General features: G+C 45.6%; 1 protein-coding gene across 1 annotated transcript in view; it reads right to left on the reverse strand.

The window, feature by feature from the left end:
* The window catches only part of STPG2 (sperm tail PG-rich repeat containing 2), a 2,754,965-nt gene that overhangs the window by 2,425,344 nt on the left and 305,764 nt on the right, over nucleotides 1-23,857 (reverse strand). The gene's annotated exons all lie outside the window — the stretch shown is intronic.

Genomic DNA, 23,857 nt, shown 5'->3' on the forward strand with positions numbered 1-23,857 from the left:
TCCTGACGCACTTGCCTGAAGATGAAACGCTCGTAGTCTTTACTCTGCATTGGCTCAAAATGGGCGTTGAGCGCGTTGAGGAGCGTGACATACGTGTGTGGGGTGGCCTCCACCAGAGTCTTGCAGATCCGATAGATATCCTTCCCGCCAAGGTGCAGGAGAAGCGCCCTGCGCCGTTCGCGTGCCGTACCTGCTCCTTCAAAGTAGAACTGGAGTCTCTCAACCCAGTCCTTCCAACGCGGGGCCAGGGATGCTGGGGCCCCATTAACCACGAAGGGCTCAATGGGCGGGATGGACGCCATGATGATGCGAGACGACCAGCCGCCGCTTCACAGGCACGTGGGGTGAGGGTGGCGAGGATCCTTTCTTCCCAGGCCCGGGTCTCAAACCTGGTGGAGGATGCGAGGCGAGGCTTCTGCACTTGTGGTTGGAAGAGGGCAATCTGCTGGGGCTCTGGCTGCACTCTCCTGGATTGCGTGGGGGAGGGGGGGGCACGCAGGGACAGCTGTTGTCCAATGTAGGAGCACTGCGCTGGTACCTCCGTGTAGCCAAAGTTCTGCCTCCCTCCTGTGCCAGGGCTGGATGCCACGTGATGATTCCTTCAGAAGTGGCAGAGTGCTCTGAGGCCAGCACGCTCCCTCGCCGAGAGGCAGAGCCGGCAGCTCCGTACTCGGCAGCCACGTGTGTGGTCCTGAGACGTCAGGGACCACGTGGGTGCACGGGCGGCGTAGGCGAGACAGCTGTTCCTCGCACCGCATGAGCACTTCACGCCCTCGTCGCCATTGTTAGGCCCCCCATGTCTGTAGGCGCAGCGCTGTACCGCTGCGCTGGACAGAGGGACACAGGACACGCTATTGTTTCTCCGCGTGGTCCGGACTAGCTCCGTGACCACGCCTCCTTTATTAAATAGTACGCGCGGACGCCACGTACCACGTCCGCGCTGGCGCACGCCTACGTGCGCAAACACTAGACTGCGCTAGGCAGTCTTAAACATTACAACACCCTTCTACACCCCACCAGTGCAGAACTCACTTGTTTGTAAATACAAACTCACTGCACGAAGGAAGGCAAAGGCACACGCACGCACCTCTTCCTGCAGAGGCGTGCAGCCGGTCTCTGGGTGGTAGAACCTGTCAGTCTGGCGCTTCCAGCACTGCCAGATAGCCCCGGAGTCCAGTCCATCCTGTCCCGTGTGTGTATGATGTGCCTCTGTACATATAGATGGGCACAAGGTGCAATGGAAAGACACCAGTTGCACACTTATTCGGTTCCAATTCCCTTAATACTCGTCATCAGCCTATTTCGCGTATCATGTGAAAGGTTGAGGGGAGAGTAAATGATCTGCCAAGGATCACACATTCTGGACAGTTCACCATGTTCCACAGTCGCCTCCTGAACTGTCAGGAACAGTCTCCTTTTCCGAGTACATTGCCTAACCGTTTGAAGGACAGCAATGCTGCGGAACTATCAAAATAAAAGTTTCATGCGGAGACGCCTGCTTCTGAACACTGCTCCAGAGAGCATACAGGTGCACTCGTAAAATAACTCTAAACATAGTAGTTTTAATAAAGCGCGCCACACAGTCAACCCAATCTAACGGATTTACTACGGTTATGAAAAAAATGTAAACATTCGAGCGGTAAGGAAGGAATACAGACAGACTATACAGGTAATAACCCCACAAGTGTCGCCTCAGAGTATGAGCATCAAAATAAAATGGATTGAATTCGGTAAAACTCCAGAACTGTGGTTGAATACAATTTATTTTTAAACTGAATCCTTGCCTTGGCAACACTCGACCTACAGGGGAGCACGGGCCATTTATTGCAGTACTATACCTCTACGTGTACTTTGTAGGCTTGTGTAACCTGCACACATGTCACTTTTTCCTCCTGAAATGCACCGTTTGCTACCTCTTGTATTTTGTTTGCTCACAATTGTCACTTTGCCTCAAGTATCTTAACGTTTGCTTTTGTAAGTTGTTCACTTGTAATTTTCTCCTCATGTATCAGTACTGTTCCTATTGTAAAGCGCTCTGACACCTTCGGGTAAAGTCCGAGCTATATAAAAAACGCATAAAATAAATAAATATAAAAAAAAGGTACACAGCAAGAGGTGATGTCACAGTCCTCTCTCGTGCGCACCCCTCGGTCGAACTAAGGGGGGGGGGGGAACGGAGTGAGGGAGAGGAGCCAGAACTGGCCGGCCAAGAAAAGGGCTATTGTGGACCCGGGCTATTTTTGGTAATTACATGGGTACTGCAGCTGATATACAATCACAAACACTCACCTAACTGGTTATTTTCCAAAAGCAGCTCCCCTCGGGGCCTCTTTCTCTAGGGAAAGGGGCCAAGAACAGCTGAGCCCCCGCCCCCACGGCCACGACAAGGTGTGGGTCAGCGCCGGCTTCTATCTCGGGTTTCACGTGGCCCGACAGATGTCAGGCCACATAAAGGCTTACCAAGAAAGCATGCTGGCGCTAGCCGAACCCTCCCCGGGCTGGGGGTTGAAGTTCGCAACATTAATGCTAACTCCGGCAAAAGAGGAGGGGAGAAACCCTTGGAAACAGCCCCAGGCCGGAGAAGAACACGGAACCCCTCCCAGAGCAACAACAGAGGTGGTGCATGTGACTGTGCCGGCATGACCTCCCGTGGAAAGGTAGAAGCGCCGAAGCCAGACAGCCGCATCTGCGACGCGCCGCCAGCAAAGGGCGCATTACAGCGACAACATGCAAACAGTTCCAATGACAACAACCTTGTTTCCGAAAAGCTCTAAATACCTCCATAATCGAATATGAGTGGGACTTGAGCTGCTCCAAAATACATTTATTTCAGATTCCAAAATGATTGATCCACAGCTGGGAACAGGGCTCCCCGATCCGTCAGTGGGGGAGCACAAACAGCACTGTCATCGTCTTCCTAGCTGCTTGTCAGATGGATCTGTGACTTGTTAGGGTCACATGCCTGCTGCAGGCGGATGCAACCTTTTTATCCACACATTATGTGTGTGTGTATATATATTACAGTGAAAGTGCTTGTACAAACGGCCTTATCTTGTGTCATTTAAAAATAAAACATTTTATGTAACACCACCTGCCTATTTATTATTCGTTTTTACGAATGATCAAACTGAACACATGGCAATGTCATCAACCTCGGAAGGATGAAACAGTGGGACAGCCTCAACCATAGTAACGTGAACGTGCAACTTTTCACAACACCCGGCTCTTGATGACTGACAAACGTCGGTGTTGTGTAAGATGCACGAGGGTGACCTTTGTGCCTTCTTTGATTTGGGGTTAGCGTGACAAGATGCGACGCATTTCAGACACAATGGTGATGTTGGAGAGAAACGTCGACTCTGACATGGGGTTAGAGGAGGCGCATGCGCATCTGTATGGAAATAAGACTCCTTTTAAGCATCAGAACTCGCTGAGTCTATAAGACACGAACGTTCGCACATGGCCCATGACACAGCGCTCCTACTACTACCGCAACTCTCGACTGTGAAACCAAGGACTTCGCTCCTCTTGATCAAACTGTGTGATCTTAAGCAAACACTGCCCCGGATCCCGGCGCCTCATATTCCACGAGAGGCAGTACAGACTCGGGCAATGCAGTTCACCAAACGCCGGTTTTTAAGCGCTACCTAAATACAAGGTAGGCTTCGAGAGCCAGTGAAAATAAACGTACCTCCTTGGTAGACGCAGCAAAATGGCACCCTCAAGCTTCTGGAATTTTTCGAATTTGGGGGCGTGGTTTGCTGTCCTGAGTGACGGACGACGTCACAGGGCTAAAGAATGCAAAAAATCACGCCCCCGAATCCGAAAAGGACGGGGCTTGTTTGGAGTGACGCATCTCTCCTCCAATGGCTGGCCTCCGTTTAGGAAGCCAGCCAATGGAGGAGAGACGGGGCAGGCAAGCGGGACCTACAGCGCTACTAAGACTCATTAAATCTCACGCCTAAGACTGCGCAAGCGCAGCCTTTTAGGCCTTCGACCTAAAAAGGCTTGGCATGTTTACCCAGCAACTATAGATTATTAGCTTTGATGGATGTTGAGTTAAAATATTGTTCAACGCTGTTATTGCATGATCTTGAATCCTGGTCGTACGACAAAGGAAGAATCCCCTTAAACCAAGCTGGCTTCCTAAGGGGCCAAGGTAATTCAACCAATCTTATGACCCTGAACCTAATCAGGAACAGAGCAAAAGCAACTGGGACACCTCTTTATATTTGCTTTGTTGATTTTAAAGCAGCTTTTGATGGTGTCCTTCGGGACAAACTATGGGCCAAGCTTCAGTGATGGGGTATCCCACCAAACATCCTATAAGTAATTAGGCTGGCATATTCTGATACCAAGGTCAAGATTAAAATTGAAGATGGCTCCTGCGTATCAAGGAAGGTGCAAAAAACTTCTGGTGTAAAACAAGGCTGTGTCATAGTCCCCTTCCTCTTTAATCTATTTTTGGCAGATATCTCTACCAAGCCAGACGAACAAAAAGCTCACACAACGAGTGTTGGAGGACAAAAAAGGTTGCATATCCTTTGTGCTGATGACCCTATGCTGTTTAGCAACACTCGAATAATCCTTCAAACGCTCCTTAATACTCTTGGAGCTTACAATGAAAAGAATGTCCTGGAAACACATTTTTCGAAAACAAGTGTGATGGTGTGCAATCGTCCTTCTAAGACCAATCAAAAATGGCTTATTAAGGGAAATAGAATTGATAAGGTCAAACTCTATGTATACCTAGGAGTGAAAATAGATGCTAAGGGCTCCTTTGGTTCCCAAAAGAAGGCGATAAAGGCGAAAGCACAGACCAATAATTATGGCTTCTCGTCACTGGCCAGATCTATTCGAGGCCATGATCTAAAGCCTATGGGATCAGTTATGAAAGCCAAATTGCTCCAAACCCTTGCATTTGGATCTGAGATCATGCTGGGAGACGATGCTCTTCTGTTAGATAAATTGATGATAAAAGCCTATAAACATACCTTTAGGCTCCCCAAGTCGGCCTCTTCTGCACAGACCCAGCTAGAATTCCTGCTTGCAAAACAGACACTTGCTAGACCGACAGCGTTCGTAAAGCTATGTCATAACCTGCGAGCAGCAGCTGAAAACACCCTGGCTAATCTAGTCTTGTTAGAAATTAACCTACAATGGGGCAATGGTGTTCACAAGGAATATTTAGAAAACAGCATTAGGCGCTTGAACTGGGAAACCTTTGAACTCCAAACCTTTTAGAAACAAATAAATAAATCAACGTAACCACAAAGTTGGCTGGCAGACAAAGAAAGCCTGTCTAGACGTTTCATGGTTGGCTGGTGTTGAAATCATATTCCATTCTAAGAGAATCAGCTCTGTTGGCTGCACCCTTCCATCGGAAGATCAAACAGTCATTTCTGGCCTTAAGATTCGGAGACATACCCACACTACACCTCATGCCAAAATGGAGAATGACCGGTCTAAGTGAAGATCGGTCCTTCCGTCTATGCCACCAGGGGAATGAAACATTGCTTCACATTGCATTCATTAGTCCTGTATTGATGGTTCAATGAAGATGTCTATTAAGACGGGAGTTCCTTGAACAGAGAATAAGGTTGTGCAAGCCTGCTCTGGTGGAGTTAATGGGCCCATGCAACACAATGCTGAACATTAGACTGACTCAGTTATTGAATATTTTTAAAAGGATGATCAGCTAACAGGTTATGCGATGAGTAATCTAGAGGGGCTCCCGAATCCAATTTTAACCCTTTCGCTGCGACGGCTATTCCGCCGCAGCGCTAACGGGGCGGGGCGGCCGCGCGGCGGCCGCATGCTGGTGACAGAACCGCTCCGTCACCAGCCGCGGTTGAGCTGTGCTGGTGACGGAGCGGTTCCGTCATGACCCGCCCCGCTCAATACAACGGCCGCGCAGGCGCGAAATCAGCGCCGCGCAGGTGCGGCGGCCGGGCCATGACGGAACCGCTCCGTCATCAGCACAGCCCAACCGTAGCTGATGACGGAGCGGTTCCGTCATCAGCAGGGGAGGGGTTAAAACGTGATAAACCAGAAACCTCTTATGCAAATTTAACATGCACAGATATTCGGCAAGGATGGGCTGCTAGGGAATTAATAGGGATTGCAATAATCAGCTGCTCCCTATCCCGCCTCGTTCAGATAACTACTTTGTCTATTGTGGCATTTTTAATTATGTAAAGTTTAACACATTTGCACTTTTACAGTGGGACTCAATGCCCAGCCAGCACTGTATACATACCCACCTCTGTCCTGCGTGTATGCACTTTAATTACTTATATTAATATACTCAGGGGAACTTGAGCCGTCTGTATGGCAATTTTGCATTTTTAGATATCAGGGAAAAGATCAACCCCTGTTTAGCCACTTTATTCAATGTAGTTTTGTATTTGGCATCTTGACTAAAATACCTAGGAAGGAAAGTTGAAGCCAGCAAAGGGCTTGTGGCACGATGCCCAGAGGCCGCAGTAGATGTATGATAAATCTCCTTTTAATTCATTTTGTATGTATTTTTAAACCTAATGAACTGTGTGATTTTGTTTATGGTTTTAATTGAATATTAAACTAATAATGTTCTCACTCCAGTGATTAATGTTCCTGCTGGAGAGAGATTATAGGTTTGTCCAGAGGAGGTTTTCGGCAAGCTTCTCTACCGCAGGGACAAACTGCTTCAAGAGTTGTCCCAAGTGTCTGTGATGAGATTGCTGAGATGTTTGCAATATATTACCTCACTGTATGAAGCCTGCTTATTCCTGAAGAAGAAATAATGTCCACAATGATAGAATACTTTCAATTTCTGGGACTGTCAAACAAAAACAGTCCGGAACTTGAGTCCCTGCTTGATAAAGAGAAGCTTCTAATTGCAATCTCAGACATGCACACAGACAAAACTCCAGCCCAAATAGCTTTCCTGCAGACTTCTTTAAACTCTTTGCCTCACTTATGTCATCCAATATTTTAGACATGTTTAAAGATGTACACTGGCAGGGGATTTACCTGAGGGGCTACACTTAGCCATGATTGCCCAAACCTGGGAAGCCATTTGTTCACTGCCACTCTTATAATCCAATATCGCCAAATAATGTAGGGGCCTGTGGCTAGGAGCACCAGCAAATCAACTGGTTATGTTGAAAGACTTGTAAATTCTCTATGACCTAAATGGATTCATGACAGGTCAGGGGTACCAGGCACTGTATTAGGAGAGCACAGACAAACAAGAATTCTCCAGTCATTGATTTTGAGTAGGCATTTGTTGGACTTGTCCCTCTCTCCAAGGTCCCCCAAAAACCTTTTGCCTTCAACCCTTCTGTTGTTTTCTGAATTGTATCTGTTAGCTTTTAGGACTCTGTGCACTTCACCACTGGTAACCAATGCTAAAGTGCTTGTGCTCTCTCCTTTAAACATAGTAAAATTGGCTTACACCCAATTGGCACATTTTATTTTCTTGTAAGTCCCTTATAAAGTTGAACTACTTGTACCTAGGAAATGTAACTTAAATGCTTCTAGAGGGCCTGGAGCACTTACTGTGCCATCCACTCAAATAGCACAATCAAAACAGGGCTCAAGGTTGCCATTGCAGCCTGTGTGCAGTTTCAAACGGTCATTTCAACCTGGCAAACTAAAACCTTTATGCAGAAATGGTAGGTGCACACCATTATTTTGAATTCTGGATTGTTCAACAGTTTTTATGAAGATATGCGTGCAACCCTGGAATGCTCTCCGTCCGTGCGCTGGTTATACTAAATAGAAATAGGAGCCTCGCCAGGTCTCCTCAACCAGGATACACAGCAAAGGTAAAAGTTCACCAACAAATCAATGTCAAGAACTGTTTTCGTTATTTTCAAACATCCTTAATTCTTTTAATTCCAATTCAATCCATGATCCATTGTTATCCATTTACATTCCATAAAGTATTCCAACAAGTAGTTCAACATCTGCCTATCCAGCCTTTTTTCTCCAACATACGGGGATTCACCATGACTAGAACTTTTGCCAGGCCTAAACCTTCCTTTTTAATACATATAAATTAATCCTAGGGTAGGCCCAAAACAGCCAGTAGGGCAGGGTGTATTATATTAAAAAGTTGGACATGTACTCTTAAGCCTCACACGTCCTAGAAGCAGTAGTGGTCGGTGGTGGGAGTAGCTGCCGGGATGTGACGTGGGGAGTGGCAGGGTGGGGGTAGTAATCTATGGATTACAGAGAATTACAGGTAAGTAAACATATAAATAAATAAACAAATTTCATTGCATGCACTGCATCCTCAAATGCTATGCAGCGCACACAACAAAATGTTATTTATTTATGTATATATTTACTTACCTGTAATCCTCCGTAATCCATAGATTACTACCCCCCACCCTGCCCCTCCCCATGTCACCGCCCGGCAGCTACTCCCACCACCAGCTGCTACTGCCTAGTAGTGAAAAACTCTTTAATTTGTTTTTCACTTCAGTAAGGCCTACCTCTTCCAAAGGTTAACATTTGGTTAACTTATTACATTTGATAAGTCATAACTTTTGTTTGGGAACAGGTACAAATGTCTTTTTTGGTTTCTAATAAATTGCAATTTAAAATATTCCATAATGGTAAAATCCGATTTTAAGACAAAATTCGTCTTTAAAGTTGGCATTTTCTTGTCCTATCCATTTGGTGCCCACAGCCTATATCCTGGGGCACTTGGCTAGCTGTAGTTTGCAGCTGGCCTTTGTGTATTTTTCCCAGACAGTGATACAAACAGGGACTAGATGTTGTCAAGGTGGGCCTTCTTATCAGGATGGGAAGAGGGAAGCTGTCAACTACCATGGGCTGTCTCTGCTCACTCACAAAGAACTATTGTCACCACAGACTCTTCAGAGCCAGGCAGGAGAAGGAAGGACATTCCAGACCTAGATGTGAAGAGAAGTCTAGAAGTTTCTCTCACTTCAAAGTGTGAACCAGGTTTAAATATTGGACCCTGAGAACAACTCTTCAGTACAGTCCAGTACATTCCAGGACCTGTGGATACTACATGCCAGAGGACTTCCCTCCTCTCAGAGAAGGAAGTCTGGGCCTGCTCCCTTCCTCCCAGACAAAGTGATTCCAAGGGTCAGCTGGCTGACCTCCTGTTCTGAACTACAGGGACATAATCAGCTCCAGATGTCTCCATGCAACTGGCAACCTGCAAATGAACCTGCCTGAGTGCTGCTGGCCTCTGTCAGGGTGAGTCCCTTATCCCAAAGAGGAGCCTCCCCTGGTCCTGGGACCTTGCTTATCATCAGAGTGCACTCCTCTGAAGAAGGAGAAATTCTGGCCTCTTTGCGACCATGAATAGGCCAGTTCATGCCAAGATTTTGCCACCCGAGATCAACTCAATGCGAAGCTCCGGTGGACCAGACAGTCAGTTTAGCATGAGATCTACTCTTTACGCTACAGCGATGAAAGTCTACTTTGGCCACCAACATGAAAATCCAGCAATGATCATCCACAACGCCCAACAGAATTTTCGTGCTACAGCATCAACCAGCCGCAAAGCTCAACCTGCTCCACGCACTACAGCGACGACCATCCACGACATTCTGCCTGCTCCTTGCAGCCTCCTCTACTGTGTACTTGACCATTCACACCTGACTATGAAAAGGTAATTTTTTTCACCAGGACTAACCTGGTCCTCTTATCCCACCCGTGTGACTTTCCCCGGTCAAGCACAACCATATAACCGGGAGAGGCGATTTGTGCTTTTAGGTGCTATACTTACCTAATCTTTTGAAATTGCATATTTCCAGTGCTACTGATTGGATATTTGTTGTTTTGGTGTCATATAATTTACTCTATTTTTAGGTCAAGACTTTAGAGTGCTTGTGCTGTAAGGTGATCTGTTGTCTATTCTATGTGGGGTCTAACTCCACCCACGCTTTGGATTGGGTTTTGCGTGTGTCATTTAAGAATTGTAGCCTGCAAATGGCTAATGGTGGGTGCAGGTTCCACCTTTTCTGAAAGGTTTACTCCCATGGAGTATTGCCGCTGGAGAAAGCAGCAGGGCGTACGCTGTTCATACGTGCAGTTCAGCCAATGAGGGTTTGTTTATTCATGGGATCACAGTCTTTGTATTTTGCTACATCTGAATGCTAATGAGCTTTGCATGTCGGGGTTTGGTCTGGGAGCTCTGCTTGAGTAGGAGCGATCCATGCCTTTGTATATATTTCTGCGCAGAAGCTAGCTTTGGGCTGCTGTGTGCTGTAAGAGCGCTCTATGTTTATGCACGGCTGACTGCAAACACTATATGTTTCTGACACGTACCGCCCTGAACTGTGGGAGTGCTACCAGGCAACATACCGGTGTGGGGGAGAAGCAACGTGTATTATCTGGGCTGGTGGGTTCGCTCTCATGTGCAACACATCGATCTGGGAGAGCTTCAACATGCAGCATCTGGGCAGGGCAGATATCTCTGACTTGAAACATGGAAGTGGGGGAGTTCTGCCGTGCAATATCGGGCTGGGAGAACTCCGACGTACAACAGCTGGTCCGGGACTACAACTCTAAATTGATACATCAGGGCTGGGAAAGCTCTAGGCTGCAGTTATGGGACTGGGACAGTGGTCGAAGTGGGTGGGATCGGCAGGGCATGGTGTGCCCCTACTTCTTAAATTCCAAAGAGTCCCTTCCCCTACTTATTTATTTTGAAAATGCGTCCAAGGACGCAAGAAATCGCCATTGCCTATAAATAAAGCTTGGCGTTCCTGGCGTTCGTGATGGGCAGGGTGCATAGAAGTAAAAGGACTTTGTCTTTTCCTTCTTGCCCAGAGAAGATAAAGACCGTGTCCATGTGTGCTCTGCCACGTCAGCTGCCCCCTCATTCTTCCCTCTTTCTTCCCTCTCTTTCTGTCTAGCAGTTCCTCTCTTACTGAAAACTCTGACTTTAAGAAGGGGCTCTCACTGTCTTCCCTCTCCTTTCTTTTATTTGCTCCCCTATGAAATGGATCCAAATAAGAAAAACACTTTTCCTGGAAGAGTGGTATTCTTTTGATATATTAATTCCAAAGTAAGCATCTGGAATAAAAGGTTTCAAATATGAAAAATAAATTAAGTAAGACAGAGTGGTAGCAAACTGAACAGATTGATTTTATTGGACGTCCAAACACATTAGCGCCACTTTTACAAAGTTTGCCAGTGAAGCGCTATTTTTTTTGTTGTTTTCTTGTCTTTGTGTTCTCCAGGCTTGGAACTAGTGCACAAATCCTGGAGGTACTGCTATGCATGGATTGGAAAACAAAATGTGTACTGCGGCTCTGCATTAAGGCATGTGGTCATTTTACCATACTGCTTACGTTTTGTAAGGATATAAGCAATGGCCAGAGTCCTGTAGTCATTTCAGGCAAAAGCGCACACTGACTTCTGAATAGTGAGTGTAAAAGCATTAAGGTAACCATGTTGTTCCTGCTTACATTTCCCATGTTTTGCTAAATTTTGTATTCCCTATGAGTGTTTGCTTTTTCCAAGATGATGTTACTTTTTTTTGTAGGCTGCATATTGCTCCTGTCTAGTGCGTAATTTAAATTTGAGCCGCATCCATATGTTTATAGCTGGCAACAGTTGAGTTGTAGTTGAAGGCAGTGAGATATATACACGTGTCAATACAGTTCCAAGATCAGCGGGCGATTTGATAACAATAGGACGAAAAAGATATGTATAAAAACTGGTACAGGGAGCATTGGATGGAGTGAGAGTTGATACAAATAGTAGGTCATACGAATGTGCACCAAGGGAGCGTTATTGGAGGAATTTGCTCATTAGGAAGGTTTAAGCTTCTTTTTTGAAGAAAGACAGAGAAGGTATTCTTCTGATGAAGGAAGGAAGCGAGTTCCAGATTCTTGGTGCAGCTCCGAAGAATGCTTGATTGTATGTTTTTACCTTGCGGAAGCGGGGTGGCTGGAGCACACAGTCTCTGGTGGATCTAGAGTTTCTGAATCTCCCAGATAACATGAGTTTCTAGACAAGATATGCTGGAGAGTTTGTGTGCAAGGTTTTGTGAGTGATGCAGGCCAGCTTGAGATGTATTCTGCCTTCAAGGGGAAGCCAGTTCAAGGCCTTCAGGTGTGGAGAAATATGGTCCATTTTTTTTAACCGGATAAGAGTCTGGCTGCTGAGTTGAGGTAATCTTTTAGAGGGCCAGTCGAAGTCTTAGGCAGGCCAGATAGTGTGAAGCATCCATATTCGATTCTGGAGATAACTAACGCCAGCACAGCAGTTTTTAGGTCGGCAGTTCCAAGGAAGGGTTTTAGTTTTCTCAAGTAGCACAGATGGAATCTGGCAGTTTTGGCCATCACGTTGATGTGTTCAATCATATTCAGGTTGCGGTCCAAAATAATCCCAAGAGATTTGACAGAATCCACAATGGTAGGGGTGCAGTTTAAGATGTCAGCAGATTTTTTTGGGGGGGCAGATGAGAAGAAACTCAGTTTTTTGGACATTCAGTTTGAGCTGGTTTTTGGCAAGCCATTGAACAGTCAGATTCAGGGCATCATTTAGATGGGTGATCTCCTCGAAAGAGGAGATTTTAATGTAGATCTGGGTATCGTCGGCATACTTGTGGAAGGAGATCTTGGCCGAGTGGAGAATTTCAGCTAAAGGTTTGAGGTAGAGATTGAAGAGAATAGGGGACAGAGTGGAGCCTTGCGGGACAACGATGGAGATCGGGGAGGGAGCAGATAGGTTGTTGTTGACAAGGAATCTCTGTGTGCGGTTATGGAGGAAGGAACCAAACCAATTCATGACGGTAAAGAACAGCTGATAGGGTTTAGATGGGTTTCAGATATGTAGGGCGCTCTGCCTAGGGTAAACGTTACAGTCAAATAGAGAAAACAGTGTCTAAGAGCGTGGTGCGTGAAGAGCGAACGGAAAAAACCCTAAACCGTTCAATGAAAATCAAAGACTTTCGCAAACTAAACACAGCAATGCTCTCGCAACCACAATATGGTGTCTAACAAAAATACAAAAAGCACAGTAATAGCAATAACGTAGCAAGCAACAGCAGATCTTTGTGTTCTTAATTTTTCCAAAAGTCGTTTTATTGGGTCCACATTCAGCCGACACGTGTTTCGTCGTGTTTCAAAGTGGAGTCAACACGACTCTTCAGGGCCTGTGTATATATTGCCGATTTAATTAGTATCTTATATATCCGAAGAACCCTGTATCCGGGTTTGATGCGAAAGCTGAGAAAGCTCAGTTAGCGGTTGCCGCCCAGTAAGGCTCGTTAGTACCAAAATGAGACTAGACACGTGTGAGTGTCTAACTGTACCGGGAGGGGATCCACATTAAAGTCTAGACCTTGGTTTCGGTTCGGTATCCTTGTAAGTATAACGAACTGTGGCTCTGAATCCCTCCTCTGTTAATTCCCGGTCGCCGTGTTCCAAGAACGGTACCTCCTAAGCCCTTCCTGTCTTCGAGGCGTCCAGGGATTTTCTTTTGGTTGTGTCAAATGCCGAGGAGGGATTCAGAAGACATGTTTTGCCTTGGTCAAGTGCTAGGAGAGCATTCTCAACGATGTGAAGAATAGTAGTTTCAGTGGTATGCCCAGGCCTGAACCCAGATTGGAATTTGTCGAGTAGATTGAAATTGTATGGTTGTCATGTGACTCCTACACCTTGTAGTCCTTAGTCTCATGTAACATTTTCTATACCGTGATTTACACACATATTGATTGCCTCTGTGTAATGTGTGTGATGTAAAGTGCTCTGACACCCTACAATGGTATGAGTGGTGCTGTAAAATGTTGCAAAGAGTGTTCTTTTGGATAGAAATCAATTCTGTTTATTAAAGAGAACCCCCAACCATGGTATTTTTATTTTAAATTATGAGTTGTGTTTCTCCAGACCAATCACTATTAAACTATACAGCATACTAGTACGGTTGTCATGTGACTCCTACACCTAGTAGTCCTTAGTCTTATGTAACATTTTCTATACAGAGATTTACACACATATTGATTGTGTAATATGTGTGATGTAAAGTGCTCTGACACCCTACAATGGTATGTGTGGCACTGTAGAGAACATTTTGAACAAAAAGCCCTGGTTGGGGGTAGTTCTCCCAAAGTTCATCCTTACACTTGTGTGAAAGTTGTGGGGACCACTGGCATGAGAGAGGAGGATAGGGACTCACCTGCGAAATCTATAACTAGTAGTGCGCATCAAGAGTGTTGGCCCACTCCTAATTTACACATAAATGTGTTGCACACGGCTACCTCAAACGCAGTTCACGTTCTAACTCTTGAGCCCCAGGATGTGGATGTTTATATCGAATCAAGAAGTGGGGATTTCTCAATTACAGCCATTGAAGAAACACCTGTAAATATAACTGATGGAGCAGTTGGTGACTCAGGGCGCACCACTGTCAGTAGACCCAGGCCAAACGACTGCTTAAGTATAATATCCTGGAACTTAGCTGGAATACAGTCGAAACTACAAGATCCTGAATTGTTTATGTCCATGGCTAACACTGACATTTATGCGTTTCAAGAAACCTGGGCTGTAGATACAGTTTATTTTAATGGCTATATCTCTTATTGCGTGAATTCTCTCCCTCCAAAAACATCTGGTAGGACTAGTGGCGGACTGTTAATATTGGTTAAAAACACCATAGCCTGCAGGTACAACAACTTTTAATAAACTCCCCAGATATATTGGGTATCCAACTTACCTTCCCGTCTGGTTTAATCATGACCTTGCTTAATGTGTACGCCAGATCAGAACCTTTTAACTGTGAATCTGCAGTAATTTCACTTCTAGATGACCTAGCAGGAGGACATCAGGTGAACTCTAAAATTATGGTTGCAGGAGATTTTAATGCTGCTTTCAAACCCTCCACTTTACTAAGTGCGTCCCTAGAAGAAGAGGATGAAGTTTGGTGTGTCCCCAATTTGGTAGTAGGTAAATCCGCCCAGTGTCAGTCTAATGTTTCTCTGCAGATTGCTTCCCTATCTGCCGGGAGGAGCTTGAGGGCATGCAATGGGAGAACCTCTTCAGATTTAGGAAGAATGGCTACTTTTAAGAGGGGCACCTATACAAGTATCATAGACTATATTTTCGCTGATGTTAGAATATGGTCTTTAGTGGAGGATATGATAATTGAACCGAGGACAGACAGCGATCACAACTCTCTATTTTTAAAACTAAAGGGCAAGGATCTGTATAGGGGTGCTCATTGTTATATTTCTAAACTAATAGAGCCAAGTCCAACTAATTACCGTAGGAGAATTAGATGGCCCAAAATCCAAGCAGATCAAGATCTTTATGCTAAATTATATGAGTCTGTCTGTAGCGGCCACCCTAACCTGTATGTCCAGTCATAAGGATAGCACTGGTTTGTTTAACACTTTGTATGTTACTGCCGCACACAAACACCTCTTTGAGGAGTTGCAGTTAGTCTTTTTAAAACCTAGGCGAGTTGGGAAAAGTGTTAGTGTAAGGTCTCACAACTGGTTTAATGACGACTGTAAAAGTGCCAAGAAGGCATTACAATTAGCCGTCAGGGGGCGCTCCAGATCGGATTTAATTCTTGCCCGCAACAAATATAAAGCCACTCTTTGCAAAGCCAAACGTAAATACGCTGACAACAATTGGAATGATTTAGTTTTAGCAGCAAAGGCAAGAGAGTGCCGCAAGTTCTGGTTGATTGTGTCTAAGGGTCCTGCGGAGTATTCCACTTATAATAGTCATATCCCGCCGGAGGTTTGGGTGGATCATTTCTCTGGCTTATACTCTGATGATAGGGTCATTATAGATGCCTACGCTGATCAGTCAGTGCCGTCCTTAGACGTCACCGCTTCTGATGGGCCCCCACATAATCCCCTGAGAGTTTTCAGTCTTGAGGATACCTTGTCAGCAATACAGAAACTAAAAACAGGTAAAGCCCCGGGACCCCACCTGATACCTGGGGACTTGTATAAGTCTGAACATGCAATATGGGCACCATACATTAACCTATTATCTAACTGTATTTTAGCTGGTGGTGATATTCCTGAAACTTGGAGGGGGCAGAGGTAATAACCATCTTTAAAAAGGGTAACCCTGCTATCCCCTCTAATTATAGACCCATCAGTTTGATTGACAACCTACAGAAGGTTTTTGTCAGACAGGTTTTAGATAAGCTCCAGGACTGGATAGATGAAAATATGATACTGTCCCCAGCCCAAGCTGGCTTCTGCGCAAAAATTAGCATGTGCGACCAAGCTTTTAGATTTTCTCTGTTAGCATGGAAGTACGTGCTACTTAGGAAACAGCTGCTTTATGTAGCTTTCGTGGACCTGCGAGCTGCATTCGATTTGGTACCACGTAACCTACTGTGGAAGACTATGCTTGATCAAGGTACCCTGGTTGACCTGGTGTCTCTGCTTGTTAGATTGCATAAGGACAATTATGCCCTGGTTAGGTGGGGGGTAAATGGGGAACTGACAAGGAGGATTCCAATTGAGTGCATCAGGGGTGTGTCCTCGCCCCCACATTGTTCTCTCTGTATATTAATGATGTGGTGAGTTGTCTATTGGATTGTAAAAATGACGCCCCTTCACTGAATAATGCAAAAGTACCTATTTTGCTATTTGCTGTTGATTCTTTATTAATATCCACTACTCCTATGGGTTTACAAGTTCTGTTTGATAAATACTTGAGCTTCTGCAAGGAAAAGAGGCTGGAATTGAACACCACAAAAACAAAATTTATGGGGCTCGGTAAATCAAGTGGTGGCATACGACAGGTCAAGATCAAATATGAACCCCTGGATCGAGTAAAAGATTTTGATTCTTGGGCATTGGCATAAATGAGTCACTTAGTTGGGAATATCAGCTGTGGAAGAGTCTTTTAACCTTGTGTCAGAGATTGAAATCAGTTTTAAGATTTTTTTAAAAATCCTACACACACAACCCCTGTCCCCAGCTCTTGAAATAATTCTGTTCGGGAGGTATTGGCGCTCAACGGGGCTAAGCAACTTCCCTGGTTCAAGCACATTGCTAAGTGGTGTAAGCTATTGAACCGAATGGGCTTATGGGAGCATCCAGAAAGGGCTACCAGTCGCGACATTTTGTCTCTTAAAGCTACTTACTGGAAGGTGGTGGGCGAGCACTATATGAATAACCCAACTAGTGGTCAGCTAACTACAAACTTCCTAATCATAAAATCTTGCTCCCTATTTGAACCGTTCCTTGACCTGATCTCTCCCTCACTCGCAAAAAGCTTGTATATCAGGTTTAGGTATGGTAATCTGTTGCCTCAATTTCCGGGGAAAGAGGTGATGGGTCTAACTATAGAAACCTGCCCTGCATGCTGCGCAGCTGCCGAAACCGAAGAACACATTTTGTTTGTTTGTCCCAAGTATAGGCAGGTACATAGGAGATGGATTAGACCTATATGCCTTAACATAAGTATTAGGAAGTACCAGGTTGCATTTAGAATTTTAAAAACAGACCCCTCTGGACCAATTGTGTTTTCTCTTAGTCGTTTTCTGTTATCTTTTTGGTTGATTCGTAAAAAATGTCTTTGCTATGTACGACACCATTTTTGAACCTATTTTACCTATTTTTTATGATATATATGTATCTCACATCCACAGATGACTCAATGGTATAGTTTCATATGCTTGGTGACTGCTTTGTGCCCCTCCCTTAGCATGATTAGATTGTTGGTATATGCTTTTATATTCTTAAAATGATTTAAGATGTCATTTGTATTTGAGATCGCAATGGTTTAATGCTATTTTTAATTGTAGATATATTTATGTTTTATTCCTTGTGTACTTTGATGCCTTTTTTACAAATGACCGAATAAAGATATTATGATGAGTGGCACTGTAAATCAAATTAAATGCAACTGAGAGAGAGTGTGGTTATGGAGACTTGAGGGGCACTGTTAAAGGGTGGTAGTGAGGGAAACCATGGCGGAGGTGGTCATTGGGGGGCACCAACAAACATTAATGCACATGGCACCACCAGTGCTAACGCAGGCCCTGCCCTTGAGGCCAGTCTGCCTCACCCTAAGGTAACTCCATTGGCCTTGTTTCAGCAGTAGAAGCTGCAACTCACTAGGGATTGTCAATGCAGGAGTTGCACTCACACCAAAGTAATTTAGCACTTTTAACTTGTGCTGCCTGCTGTGGGCCACTGGAATTAATTATGCAGCAAAGGAGTACAAAATTATGCCGTGGTGTTGACTATATTATGCATTTTAAAAAAGGCTGCAGCGTAATGCCGTATATTTTCTGATATTTTATTATTTTTACATGTGTACCCACGCTAACTGTCTCTGGAAAGATTTTGCTTTATTAGTACCAATGTAACAAACAAATGTAGCAGTGAGAAAGGTGATCAGTCAACTTTTGCAATAGGCCATCCAATACGCAGCAACACAAATCACATGTTTTATTAACTTTTGATATATTTGAGCTACACGGTGGTGGGAGTAGCTACCAGGCGGTGACGTGGGGAGGGGGAGGAGCAGGGTGGGGGGTAGTAATCTATGGATTACGGAGGATTGCAGGTACTTAAACATATAAATAAATAAAACAAATTGTGTTGCCTGCATTGCATCCCCAAATGCGATGCAGTTCGTGCAACGAAATTCGTGTATTTATTTATATGTTTACTTACCTGTAATCCTCCGTAATCCATAGATTAATACCCCCCACCCTGTCCCTTCCCCTCCTCACATCACCGCCTGGCAGCTACTCCTACCACCGACCGCTACTGGTGAATTCAGGTGTGCATTTTTATCAGACTGGGAGAGTTTTCATGTGAAACATTTGGGCCGGGAGAGCTGTGACATCCAGCATATTGGAAAGCTGAAAGAAATTAACACGCACCAGTGGAAGGTCGGCAATGTGCAAAACCAGCCTAGGAGTTGTGTAAGATTCACCACCTAGGCTCGCAGAGCTCTGAACTGCAGCACCCGAGTGGGAAAGCTCTAACCTTCGCGATCAGAGATCTATGGAAGCTCCAACCAACTCTCTCTTTATGTCCATTTTTTTTCATTACACTAATAGTGAATAATATTCCATTATTCATTATTAGCGTAGTAAAACATGGAGAGCAATTAGTTGGAATAGGACTTCCCTGGCTGCTGAGGTAAGTAAAAAAAAATGCTTTTAAATGTATATTATGTGCATGCTTGCGGGTTAGAGTGTCTTTACGTAAGAGAGAGTGTGTGTGAGTGTGAATATGTGTAAGTATGTGTGTGTGTGTGTGTGTGTGTGTGCGTGAGAAAATGGTTGCTCAAAGGGCTTGTGATGTCACTTTCGCTGCCCCTGGAATGTTGGTGAATTGACATCCATGACCTTATGGTTTCAATGCCAGCCATAACTGTACAATTTCCGAGGTTTTTAATTCTTAGGTCTAACTATATTCTTACTTAATGTAAGGCGCCTGAGGCTGTGGGCGTGTCGGGTCTCCGGACCAGGTGTGCGGCAACAGAGAGAGTCCTGGGACTTGCAGTCCCCCAAGGATAGCGGTAGGTCGGTTCTGCTGACAACAGAGGAGGAGCGCCTCTCCCACTCAGGGCGCTGTGTGCAAAGTCAGTCTCCCGCTAGGTTTCTCAAAATGGAAAACGATTCGCCAAAAGTCCACACCACAAGCCACCTCAAGAGCTGCGGCACCCCTCCTCTGTCGTCAGCAGAACCAACCTACCGGTATCCTTGGGGGACTGCAAGTCCCAGGACTCTCTCTGTTGCCGCACACCTGGTCCGGAGACCCGACATGCCCACAGCCTCAGGCGTGATTTAAACGTACTCCCACCACCGCGGCACGGGAGCGTGCCGGGAGAAGCCCGGGACAAGGGCGGGACCGTCTGTGGCCGTCCAGGGCCGGAGGAGGCCAGGACGAGACCCCCTCCCTTCCATTTGCATTTCTGGATTTATTCCTTTAACGTAAGACTTTACCATATTACTATTAGTGGGACTATTGATTAGAACATTTGTTTATTCTCTCAGTTCGCGGCTGGGTCATTTCCCCCTAATGTAATACCACGACTAGCGTGTCACTCTTGCCCACATCAGCGTGTGATCAAATTTTATGTGTTTTTTTAAGTAGCTTTTCCTATATTTTAATACCTACACCGTACATCCAGAAATGGCTCTACACCTAAGAAATGGGAGGAAGATTGTACAGGGTTGTGTGGGGGGCTCCGTGACAGGGACACTCAATCAGTTTATGTCAAGAGCAGCTGTTGTCCTTGAGCACGAAATTGCACTTACTGAAAAAAGGCTGTCTTTAGAGCTGTTGGCAAAGAGATCCTCTTTGGGCAAAATTATGGCAGCCGTTTCCCCAAAGACGATGCAGTTGTGTAGTGAACTTAGCCCGGGCTTAAGCTCAGAGAGGGTAGGGGACGATATTTCTAATAATAGCACTTCTTTAGATTCCACCACAGATAGTATTTCCATTCTAGGGAATAGACCTTCTGTATCAAATTCCCCCACCATGTCTACCCCGCCACAAGTAACTGTACCACCGGCTCCACCTATAGGAAAGGGTAACCTATCTCAGTCGACCACTGGCAAAAGTAAGCGTGGTGGAGGGTCTCAAAAGGGTAGATGTGCCAAAGTTTCAAAAATTACTATCCCGCCACATCCAATTCCTCCTGCAGTACATCAACCAACACCCACTAATGACCCTAGTTGTAGGAATACCTTCCCAGTCCGTAGAAATCCAACTCCCTATAGGAATATTGGAAACCTTGGAACAATTATTAAAATCACTTTTGCTTCCATTACTCGAGAGAGTCAAACAACTTAGTGAGAATGTTGGGAAGTTGGAAAGAATTGTTCTAGCAAATTCGGCTATCTTGGAAAAAGCCTCAGAGACCTTCCCTGGTCCCAGGGCCCCCCGCCCCCAGGCATGGTTGCAGCTCCTAAGAACACCAAGATTGGCACATCCCTTCCTATTCCACCTAGCTAACCTGTTCAACACCCCCACTCAGCTACTCCCAAAGGCAGAGATATCTCTTCTGTTACTGTTTCCACTAGGGAGGTAGCCGAACCTCCGGCTAGAGATGGTAGGAAGAAGTTGGTTACCATAGATCGTAGTAACGATCATAACAACATAAAGTATAAGCCCCTCGGGAAAGAGGGATTATCACCAAAGCTCCCATGTATTAACCTACCCCCAGAGTCAGCGCCCTATACGGTAATTATGGCAGGTGTCCCAGTGATTAAACAAGACCGGCTAGAGTCCCATAGTGAGCTCAAGAACAAGGTTATCTTTTGGTTAAATGAAAACAGGTCACTCCCACCCTACATAAACGCAGAAATGTTGCTCATTAGAAGGGTGAGCTGGTTGGGTACCAAACCAAAGGACTTGGAGGGCGATTGCATAATTATAAACTTCAGGGACCCCAGAGTGGTTAGGCACATCTGTTACCACCCCAGAAACATGGGTGCTAGAGGAATTCTTACTCTTGACTGGTGCTATTTTTTCCCCAAAACTTTGTGTGGTGAGCACTATGTACAGAGTGAGGGATGGGAAACGATCCCTAGACGCCCCTATGGCCCACCCTGACAGGTGTCCTATTTCCCTCTGTTAAATCGATATGAGCCTCTGAGTAACCTGGAGGGGGTGGACTGACTGGATAACAGCCATGAGGGTACCAGCCCTGTTAGGCTTAGGGGGAAAGGTAGTACTGTTGTGGAGGAGAATTTAACTTGTAGCAGCTTAAAGGAGGGGCTTTTGGGCATTGGGAATGAGTGGCCTAATATAGCTCCGCCACCATACCCCGTGCTGCAAACAAGACCGGGACTCCCTCCCAGCCCTGTTCCCTTAGTGAGCGCCCTGGGCACGAATCTACTTTGCTCCATGCCTTTTAATCCTGTCATAGCTCCACACGTCGGGGAGGCCCTTTTGGAAATGGGAGAGTATACGTCCACGGAATCCAGCTCCCGGGAGTATGGGTGTCCAAATTATGGTAACATCGACGATTTAAACAGTCAACACTCTGTCTTTGCCCCAAGAGCTTGCAGACAGGGACACCCATTTGTTCACTGTGGTTTTGTGGAACATAGCAGGCTTAAGGAGTAAATTCTCCATAGCAGAGTGGTCCGCCTGGGTGGAGAATTATGACATATTAGCCTTCCAGGAGACGTGGGCAGTGGATCCCGTGTACCTACCTGGTTATCTTAACTTCTACAAAGCAGCAGTTAGAGGGGCCAAGGGCAGACTCTCAGGTGGCCTTAGCATGTGGGTGAGACAAAATATTAACTGCAGACCCACCGAATTAGTCGTTAACAGTTTGGATATCAGTTATATTGTTGCACTTCCCGGACTGCCCTTATACCCTCCTTGTTAACGTATATAATAGAGGTCAGCCCGGAGGGCGTGGTAATGACACCTTCCGAAAACTGGATGGGTTCCTGGATTCAGTAAGCCCCGATATCAACGTAATAATAGTAGGGGACTTAAACTGTTCTTTTGAGCCTGTGAGCGTTGATGGGGGAACACTACAGACAGAAGTGGATGCCCAATGGAACATCCCCCTTCTCGATCTTATACCCATCAAGAAATGGACTGAATCTGCCCTACAGTGGACGGGCCTCTGTTTAGAGCGTGGTTACAGGGCGGCAAATGGACAGACTGTCTCCGACAAAATGGGCAGGGACACCTTTGACAACGGCCTACGTAAAAGCCGAATAGACTACACCCTTCTTAAAGTAGAGTGTTGGCCAACTCTAAGGGACATGGTGATTTTGGACCACCCTGAAAGTGACCATAACCTGCTTGTAGTTAGCCTCCAGCTAAGCAGTGTCCCCAGATGTAAAGCTCAAACAGAGGTAGTCACTGCAGATGCCCTGCTTACTAATAACTTACGTAGGGTGCACTGGGCAATGGTCGCTATTGACCCAGGGTTACTAGCGGAGATTAGTACAGAAGTTACACAGGCCCTGGAAGTTTTGCGCTCCATTCCAACTCAGGAAGATATCAATAGGGAGATCATGAAACTGCATGAAGATTTAATTTCTGACCTTAAAATATACTTTTCCAAACCTACCAAACCAAAAAATCAAACCGGCCAACAAAAGTGCAAACATTGGTATTACAAACTGTGCCAGGACTCTTACGGTATACTGGCCTCTGCAATCAAATCCAAGAACATGGTCGATATTAGATTAGCTAGGTGTAACTACCGCAAAGCTAAAACCCTGGACAAACAAGATTGGGATAATGAACATTGGCAGGACCTTCTTGTTGCCAGCAAACACAAAAACCTGACCAAGTTCTGGCATATTGTTAAATGGGGTAACTCCTCCAATTCTCAGGCTCCCATAAACTATGTCCCGGCGGAATTCTGGGTTGAGCCCTTTGAGTCCCAGTTCTCCGGGCTTCATTTGGGAATTGAAAGCTCTCCCATAGATTCCTGCCCTACGACTAACATGCACGACCTCACATTTGACTGCAGAGAAGTCGAGGAAGCTTTGAGTAAGATCACCAGTGGAAAGGCTCCGGGTATTGACTGCATCCGGGCGGACCTCTTCAAACATGACCAAACCAACTGGATGCCCTATATTGCTTTTCTAGCCACTGCTATTGCCAAGGGGGCCGTTATCCCAGACTCATGGAGTGGAGCCGAGATACTGCCAATATACAAGAAGGGTGATCGTTCAAGCCCGGGGAATTATCGTCCAATCAGTTTAATCGACTCTATCCAAAAAAATTGTAGCCTGGATGGTCCTGGCACAAATACAGAGTTGGATAGAGCTGGAGGATATTCTCTCACCTCTACAGGCCGGGTTTAGATCTTGTATCAGCACCATCGAGCAGGTGCTCAGGTTCCAACTGATTTATTGGAAAACTGTCAGCCTTGGTGGTGGCACTCTGTTCGCCGCCTTCGTT

Source organism: Lissotriton vulgaris, chromosome 3_1 (assembly GCF_964263255.1).
Source record: "Lissotriton vulgaris chromosome 3_1, aLisVul1.2, whole genome shotgun sequence".
NCBI lineage: Eukaryota > Metazoa > Chordata > Amphibia > Caudata > Salamandridae > Lissotriton > Lissotriton vulgaris.